This window comes from Petaurus breviceps, unplaced genomic scaffold, assembly GCF_028583685.1.
Source record: "Petaurus breviceps papuanus isolate PSGF00001 unplaced genomic scaffold, PetGlider_PUasm1.0 186, whole genome shotgun sequence".
In the NCBI taxonomy this organism is placed as follows: domain Eukaryota; kingdom Metazoa; phylum Chordata; class Mammalia; order Diprotodontia; family Petauridae; genus Petaurus; species Petaurus breviceps.
In genome coordinates this window covers 54,481,591-54,491,794 of record NW_027185798.1, presented here as the reverse complement: position 1 = coordinate 54,491,794, position 10,204 = coordinate 54,481,591, and positions in this window count along the sequence as shown.

Here is a 10,204-nt window from a genome sequence, read left to right as displayed (position 1 = left end):
TATATATATATATATATATAAACATTTGATTTTAAAACTTTGAATTATAGATTCATTCCCTTCCTCCCTTGTCACCCACCCTTACTGGGATGATAAGCAATTCAATATAGGTTGTACATATGTAACCATGCAAAACATTTCCATAGTGGATACATTGTAAAAAGACTGACTATATTTCCCTCCATCCTATTCTACCTCCCACTTGTTCTATTCTCTATTTTGCTCCTGTCCCTTTGCAGAAGTGGGTGCTTCCAACTTCCCTCCCCTCCCAGCATACCCTCCCTTCCATCTTTCCCCCTCATCCTCTTCACACCTATTCTCCTATAGGGTGAGATACTCTATTTAATGTATATGTCATTACCTTCCTAAGCCAAATTCAATGAGAATAAGGTTGACCCATTCCCTTTTGCCTTCCTGTTCTTCCCCTTCATTGTAACTGCTTTACCTTGCCTCTTTTATATGAGATAGTTTATCCCATTCTGTCTCTCCCCATCTCCTTTCATTATATTCCTCTCTCACCTCATAATTTCACCTTTTAAGTATCATCCCTTCCTATTCAATTGGTCCTGTGCCCTCTATCTATGTATACCTATACACATATACACACATATGTATTCATATGCCCACATACCATCCTATATAGACATATATGTATGTATACATGTATGTATATAGATAGATATAGATATACATATACATTTCTATTCCCTTCAACTATTCTCATACTGAGAAAAATTTCATAAGTTGCAATTATTGTTTTTCATGTAGGAATTTAAATAGTTCAACTTTGAAAATTTCCTTACAATTTATTTTCCCTGTTTATCTTCTCATGCTTCTCTTGCTTCTTGTATCTGAATGTTAAATTTTCTATTCAACTCTGGTTTTTTCATCAAAAATGCTTGAAAGTCATCTATTCCATTGAATTACCATATTTTCCCCTGAAACATGATAATCAATTTTGCTGGGTATTTGATTCTTGGTTTTAATCCCAGCTCCTTTGACTCTGGAACATCATATTCCAAGCCCTTCGATCCCTCAGTGTAGAAGCTGCCAGATCCTCTGTTTTCCTGAATGGTTTTCCACAGTATTCAAATTGTTTCTTCTTGGTTGCCTGTAATATTTTCTCCTTGATCTGGAAATTACAGAATCTGGCTATAAAATTCCTAGGAGTTTTCTATTTGGGATCTTTTTCAGAAGGTGATTGGTAGACTCTACCTCTATTTTGCCCTCTGGTTCTAAAACATCAGGGCAATTTTCCTTGAGAATTTTTTGAAGGATGATTTCTAGGTTCTTTTTTTGATCATGGCTTTCAGGTAGTCTAATAATTTTTAAATTGTATCTCCTGAATCTATTTTCCAGATCAGTGGTTGTCCCAGTGAGATATTTCACATGGCCTTCTACTTATTCATTTGTTTGGATCTGTTTAATAGTATCTTTTTTTTTTTAAGCAATCGGCCTTAAGTAACTTGCTCAAGGTTACACAGCCAGTTTTTTTCTGGGTGTGGTGCTGAGTATCTGAGCCCAGGATTCGATCTCCAGGTCATCCCGACACTGGAGCCAGTGCTCTTACTCGCTGTGCTACCTGGCCGCCCCTGTTTAATAGCATCTTGATTTCTCATAAAGTCACTAGCTTCCATTTGCTCCAATCTAATTCTGAAGGAATGATTCTCTTCAGTGAGCTTTTGAGATGCTTTTTCCATCTGCCAAATTTGGCTTCTTAAAGCATTGTTCTCCTAATTATTTCTTGGTCCCCCTACAATCTGCAGGCCAGGAGCTCTGAAGCAGTCTTGTGGTGGTAGTTGCATGGCCACAGAGCCTCAGCCTCTTCTCCTTCCAGGGGTTAAAGCCAGAAAACACTCCTGAACTCCTTGTTCCCAGAGTCCACACTGCACTGACCTCTCCCTTTGTCCTTACAATCTATGTGTTGATAATTCTGGAAACAGCCACAGGTACTGGTGATCTGAACACACAAAAACCCAGGGAGGCAGGTACAATCATTTTCTCCATTGTACTGATGGGGAAACTAAGGCAGACAGGTTAAGTGAGTTACCCAGGGTCACATAGCCAGGACTTGGACCCAGGACTCTGAGACCAGTTCTCTGTCCACTCTGTGATTCTGCCTTCTTACTGTCATGGATTATTTGCTCATGGGACTTAGGTTCTGCATTTTGCTCTTACAGCATTTCCGAGGGCGCCCCCATACAGCAGAACTGGAATTCAAATCCTGGTCTCTGATCAATAAATCTGGTACTATGTTTACTGATGTACATTTTTTCCTGGTTATAAAGTACAAGTTGGAACTGACTTGAGCCTTAGAGGAAAGAATATTCAATGAAAGAGATGAAAGTAGTGATCAGAAGGTTAGGAGGAATGTCAGTCAATAAAGTATTTTTTAAGTACCTGCTAAATTCCAGGCACTGTGCTAAGTACTGGATATACAAATATGAAAAAAGAGAAAGACAGTCCCTACTCTCAAGTGTAATGAGATCAAAATCATGCAAATATTACCAAATGGGATGTAGACAGTTCGTTTCTTCAAACCATCTCGGCTGCCTGATTTTGTTCCAAAGTACAACTTTGACACCACACTGAACTCTATCAACATTTTTTTTGCCTTATACTTATTTGTGTATTTTATTTACTGTCAAAAGCTGCAAAAGATGAAGAAGGATGAGTACTGAGAGAAGGGCATGGAATTTAGGAATTAAAAGTGTTAATAGAGACTTATATTGATGGGTTTATAGCACAAAGGTAAAAGCATTCATTCCCTCCCAACCTTGGAAGGGCCTCAATGAACTATCTGCCTGTGTTTAAAATTAGGGAGATGAATGAAATGATCCCTAAGGCTCCCTTCCTCCATCTGGTGGCTTTTTGGGCCTCTTTTGCCATTTGAATTAGTATATTTTTTAAGGTATTATTTTCTTCAGTAATGTTGTTGATTCTCATTTCATAATTTTATTGCATCATTCTCATTTCTTGTCCCAATTTTTCCTCCACTTCTCTTATTTGATTTTCAAAATCCTTCTTAAGATCCTCTACGGCCTGCAACCAACTTGTATTTTTCTTGGATCCTTTTGGTGCAGGAGTTCTGACTTTGCTGTCTTCTTCCTGTTCCATGCTTTGATACTTTTTGTCCCCAAAATAGGATTATAAAGTTTTATTGCTCTGCTTGCTTTGCTTCCCTCATTTGCTCATGTTGGCACTCAATTACTTGACTTTTGAGCTTTTTGCCACAGTAGAACTCTGCTACCAGAAAGGGGAGCTTTGTCGCAAATGGCTAGGGTTTTCACAACTGCTGGAGCTATTGTTGGGTGCCCTCTTTGAAGCCTCCACTTGCTCGGGCAAACTGGTCATGCACCCCAGGAACTCCACCCTAGACAATGATCCAGATCCAACCAGGTGAAACAAGAGCATTTACCCTTCAGACTGGTTGCTTGGTCCCCCTACAATCTGCAGGCCAGGAGCTCTGAAGCAGTCTTGTGGTGGTAGTTGCATGGCCACAGAGCCTCAGCCTCTTCTCCTTCCAGGGGTTAAAGCCAGAAAACACTCCTGAACTCCTTGTTCCCAGAGTCCACACTGCACTGACCTCTCCCTTTGTCCTTACAATCTATGTGTTGATAATTCTGGAAACAGCCACAGCTACTGGTGATCTGAAGTCCCTCCATCTGGTGGCTGGTTGTGGCCTCCCTGAGGCTAAAACCTTGAGCAGGAGTGGGGTGGGCTCGGCTCCCAGAGTGCTGTGCTGGCCAATTTCTGCTGGCCTGCCAGGCTGTCCTCAGCAGGAGGGTAGTTTCTCTCTGTCTGTGGATTCTGTGGATTCTGTGGCTCCAAAGTTTTTCTAGAGTCACTTTTTACATGAATTGGAGAAAGAACAGATTGTGTGGTAGATACTAGAAGGAGACAAGTTTGCAATTATAAAATGGTCTCCTATTGTAAAGATTCTGAATAACAGGCTGAGAAGTTTAAATTTTGTTCGGTAGGAATTAGGAAATTACTGAGGAGTTTTGAGCAGATGACACAGTCTGTGAATGGGACCATAGATTTAGTGCCAGACTATAGGGCAGCTGATTATTAGTTGAGGATATTGTGGCCTAGAGTGATTTATTCAGCTTTACATGAGTAGCAGATGCAGGACTCAAATCCAGCAATAGTAAAAGGGAGGGGGAAGAACCAAATAAATGATATCACTGATACTCATGTCTGTGTTTTGGCAAATTAAGAATGTTAATGATTGGGTTGGACCATCCAATGACAATGGAGTAATTAAATGAGTAACTATCAATGCAGATAGTACTTGTGGTGATGATTGGGTTTGTGAACATTGATGGCATCAAATAAGGTAGGAAAGCACAGTTGTGCCTCTCTGACAACATTCTATTAACAACTGATATACAGGTATCCCCAAAATTTTTAGGCAGTTATAAACTTTGATATCTTAAAACAGCACTAAGACACACACACACATACACACAAACGCACACATGCACCAGCATAAAGAGGGGGAAAGGGATGGAAAATACTCAAGTTGAATACTTGTAATAATATTTTGTTTATTTCATTTACAGGAATATTTTTATTTTCTGTAATGTAGTTAATGGCCAGGCATTTGCCAATTGGTGGGATAATGGAAGTAAATAGGTGGCTTTTGGCAGAGGGAATATAGGATTCATTGTATTTAACAATGATGACTGGTAAGTAGCAGTTAATTTTAAAAAATTTTTATTTATATGTATGTTTGGCTGATCATTTTTTCTTCCTCCTGATGCTTTCACTGATATTCCTAAAAGATCCCTGTAGAGATTCAAGTAGATTCTGCAAAGTAATAAGAGAGAAAAGAAGATGAAAGGGATAGAGAAAAAAACCTTTACTAAAATCAAGACTTCATGAAGTACATTCGCTGATTACTTCTAACTTGAAGAAATTCCCTCGTTTAGTTTGTATTTGAAAACAAGAGAAGTATTAATAAGGAAGACATAACTATCCATCTTCTATTTCCTCTACTAAAAGAATTCCCATATTTTTAACAGGTTTTGGGCTATATATATATATTTGGAGGGGGGGAAGCAGGGCAATTGGGATTGACTTGCCCAAAGTAACATGGCTAGTAAGTGTTGAGTGTCTGAGGCTGGATTTGAACTCAGGTCCTCCTGAATCTAGGGCTAGTACTCTATTCACTGTGCCACCTAGCCTCCCCTGAGCTTTATGTTTTTTCTTAAAATTCCTAAACTTACTAATCACTTTTCTTTTCAATATGTTTTTTGATTTATTTTGTCTTTTTATCGCAATCATTTCTTAATATTCCCATCCTGTAGAAACACCCCTTGCATCAACAACAGCCAGAAGCAGAAGAACCCCAATATACGGTTAAGAAAGACAAAGTATGCCCATGAACAGTACAGCAAATGTATTGGACAACAGATGAAATATCACACACAGTGTTTCCTCACCTGTCTGCGTAGAGGTGGGACGTGTTTGGTTTCCCACACCTACTTTGCTCATCAAAATGATTCATAATGAGTCTTTATCTAAGAATTCTTTTCATTTACATGATTATAATAATATTATTTATGATTCTGTTTTTGTTGCTCTATATCACTTCTTGTAAGATTCCCATACTTATTGAATTTCTTCATACATGTCATTTCTTATGTTCCTTTGGTCATCTATTTTACCAGTATAGCACAATTTGTTCAGCTATTCCCCAATGTATATGAATTTATTTTGTTTCCTTTTTTTTTTTTTGCTAACACAAAAAGTACTTCCATGAATAGTTTGACATATTGAAGTCTGTCTTTTTCATCTCTACCCTCCTTGGGGGGAAATTACTCATGAGTGGCATCTTAGGATCAAAAAATATAAATAGACACTTTTTCACACAATTCCATCTTATTTTCCAGGATGGTTAGAAACATCCCTGTCCCCACTAACATTATTTGCATACTTGTCTCCAACAGTGAATTTTTCTGTTTTTTTTTAACCTTTATGAAAAATTTCTGGTTTTCAGATGAAACCTTAAAATTATTTCATTTTGTATTTTTCTTTTTATTATGAATTTGGAGCAGTTTTTGCTTAGTTTGAACTATTTCCTTTGAGAACTACTAATTTATATACTTTTCCTCTTTTTCACTGTGGAATGGCTCATGGTTAAAAATTCTCTAAATAGATAGGATAGCATATTTCTCTTTGGGGTAACTGATCCACAGATTTTCTTCAGTTCAAAGTTTCTCTCTTTATTTTAGTTTCATTGGTTTTATTTGTGCCAAAGCACTACAGTGTTCTCCAGTTTAATTTTTTTCTTATTTTGTGCTCTCCCTTATCCCTTGTTTGGTTGGAAGTTTTTTCCCTAACCATAGTTTTGAAAGGTATTTCCTTCTATTCTCTTCCATTTCAAAATAAAAAGAGAAAGTTATTATTATGGTGGAGATTCCTTTCATATATCAATTGGACTAAAATGACCACTGGCCTTCCTCCCAATTGTGAAATTCTGTGCTTCTTTTTCTTTTCTTTTGTAAGTTGCTTTTAGTATTCATCCTTTGAAACCCATAATAGTACATAGTATAAGCTGATTGTCTAAACTTATTTTTGGCCAAAATGTGTTCCAGTTTCCCCATCAATTCTCATTTAACATTGCTGGAGTAGTTAATCTGACTGGTAGAGCATTGTGTTACAGAGTTAGATTGTTCTTCATTCCCATTAACTTACTCTATTCCACTGATCTACTTTTTCTAGTTTTTATACCCTACTAAATAGTGCTGATGATTATTACTTTATAATATAGCTTGAGGTCTGGAAGTATCATTTCAACCTTTATTCATCATTTTCTTTGAGACTATAGATTGAAAGAAAATATTTATATACATGGTTTCAGAAGAATTTGGTCAATAGATATATATCCCAGGGGGGGTGGGGGGTGAGGTGGTGGTGATTAGCCCTAATATGGGATGAAGAGAAAGCAAGAGATTCATGATGTCTTTACAGGTATAAAAGGTGTTCATGATCCTAAGAAGACTCTGTATAAATCTTGATCCCCAAAGTGAAGCAGAGAGAAGTAGAAGGCCTACTGAATTTTGAATCAGGGGATCTGGTTTTGAAATCCTGATTCTGTTACTATGTAACCTTGGTCAAGTTACCTAATGTTAGGACTTATGTAGCAAATCAAGACTTATATGTAAAACTCTTTTTGTATATTGATTCATTGATACACACAGCAACTTTTAAAGGTTATTGCTATTATTATTCCCATTTAGCCACTGAGGAAATTCAGGCACAAACAGTTAAGTGATTCTCCTTGCCCACACAGTAAGTACCTTAGCATTTGAAAGGAGGTCTTTCTCACTGCAATTCATATTCTCTATCTGATGCACCATTTACCTTAACATTTCAGCATCAATTACCTTATCAATCAAATTAATGGGTTTAACTAAAATCACCTCAAAGACCCTTCTGGTTCTGATTTATGGTCCTCAATGAAAAACTGTTTCCAATGCTTACAAGTGACCCAAAACTCTTGTGTATGTTCCAGTTGTACACTTTTAAGAGGTTAACCCCAACTGCCTTGCCTTCCCTCCTCCAAAAAGGCAAAAAAAGAGAGGGTAACAGATTTGTTGAAAAGGTAGCAAATGCTGAGGGGGGTGAGGATGCATCATCAACATCATCATCATCATCATCATCATCATTGTCATCATGCTAATAGCAACCTTGATAACCAACATATCGGTTCTATAGGATATGCAAAACTTTACATTCATTAGTGTATCAGATTAGAGGAAGGGGGAGAATATCAAAAGAAATGAAAATAGGATCAGTACATATAGACTGTGTAAAATGAGGAGGGAGAGGTGGGAAAAAAGGAAATGGTAATGATTAGAGTGGGAGTTGTGATAACACCAGGTAGGGTCAGAAAGTTGTCTTTTAGTTCTGCTTTCAAGCTTTGGCAAATATAGTGTGAGTAAAAAAAATCAACTTACCTTCCAACCTTTCATACCTCTTGTTAAGAGTGAATAGGTTGACAGCAGTAATTTACAAAAGGCTTTTGTGGTCTTTTAGCCAGGGGGTTATGCCATAGCTTTTAGATCCTTTAACCATCCTATATAAATGAACCTCCTATGCCTGGAACTGAGTCTTCCACCTCCACCACTTAGTATCCCAAGCTACTTACTGAAATAACAGAACACAAAAGTCAAGCAGTGCCTTGTTAAAAATTGTAGCTGTTTTTCTTTCTAATTCATAACTTCCCTGTACAGAGACATCAAAGAATATTGACACTGGATGACTTTACCATTCAATCAGTGAAGTGCCAGATGATTTTTTTTAACCATCAGTTCTAACAATTTTGCTTCCTCAAGAAATGTTAAACATGATCAAATTTAAGTTATTGAAAGTGATCAGAGTTTCCTGAATGGAAACAACCCATGCATAGGTCTGAAATGTTTCCATTTATCAAAAATGAACACAATGAAAATCAATTGAAGGTACAAATTTTCTAAAGTCTCCATTCTTGTTCAAATCTTCACCTTTAAGCACTCATCACTGGCTAAGAAGTTCTGCTATTTCTGGTAGTGAATAAGGTTTCTTTAGCTTGTATGAAGACTGCCCAGATTCATTAGAACCATTTCTGAGTCTTGAGCCTCTTCATTTATAGGATTTTTACTTATCAAACAGACATATTTGAAATCTGAATTTTGAAGCATTTAAGGTATCCATGCCTGTATGTTTTTCACTCTTGAGCCTTTTGTTTTACAGGGCATTGTCATCAAATCTGCAAACTGCTCTTCCTGCTGGAAGCTATTATGATGTAATTTCTGGACATAAAAGCAACAACTATTGCACAGGCATTGAGGTCAATGTTGACAGAGATTGTCTTTCTTACTTTAGTGTTAGTAGAAACACTGCTGAAGACGCATTTATTGCCATCCATGTGGATGCTAAATTATAGTAAATTACTGGATAAATAGCATTTCAGGAAACAATAAGCAAAATCAAATCCCATAATGATTAATTCTCCTTTCTTAGATACAGAGTTGAACTAAAAATCATGAAATTCTCTGCTATATAATTTATAAAAAATACTGTCAAAACTAACCTAATATCTTGACATTTAAAGCATATTTTATGTAATAATTAGAATGTAATGATTATATGCTCTATTAGATCCAATTAAAGTGAGATGGAGAGAACAGCAAAAATATTTGAGTGTTTACTAATAATCCTCTGTCTTCTGTTTTTCTTCTTCATTAATAGAAAACATGGGACTCACTTTTTTGGTTTCATTTCAAGGTCTACTTTAATGGGGACAAAATACATCATAAGTGTTTACATATTCAGCCTCAACGGAATATTACTGCAATTAGCAGGCAGAATGGTTCTACTTTTAATAAAATGGTATATAAGCTTATGAATATCATCTCAAATTGAATTGTAAAATTATCTAATCCAAATCCTTATGCATCACATGAATTTTTCTCCAATTGGTCTTTTAGCTTCTATTTCTTTCAGTGATATATATTAGATCTCAAGTCCAGATTGAAATCCTGTGTAAATTTAACAAATATGCCTTCCTTGTCTACATCTAAATCACTAATAATAACAGCATTATTTAAAGCTTTAAAAAAATTTACAAATTTTATCCTCACAATAACCATTTGAGGTATGTAGTAACATTATCCCCATTTTACAGATCGGGAAATTGATACAAATAGAAATTAAGTGAGATTTGCCTGGAGTCATAAAGCTAGTAATTATCTGAAGTCAAATTTGGACCTAGTCCTTTTTTGCCTTTAAGCCCAAAACTCCATCCCTTGTGCTACCTCACAGCCTAATACACATTAGTGAGCAGAACATGGTAGAAAACAGTCAGTAATATAAAAAAAAATCTATCAAGTGTTATATAAGCAATCAATCGATCAGTCACCAAATATTTATTAATGATCTGTTATGTATCAGACTTTAAAAATATTGCTGGAATCTAGTATTTGACCACATGTGTGAATGACTTTCTGTCATTCAGCCTACAATTAATTGTCTTGTTCACAACACTATCATAAGTAACTTGTTCATTCACACCAGAAACAAAATTATTTCTATATTATAAATAATACTCCTAGAGAATAAATGGCCAGTCTGGAAAGAACAATTTGAGAATTACTGCTGAATTATAATATTCAGCCTGAATTTCAGGGGCACAAATAGTAATACCTTATATGTG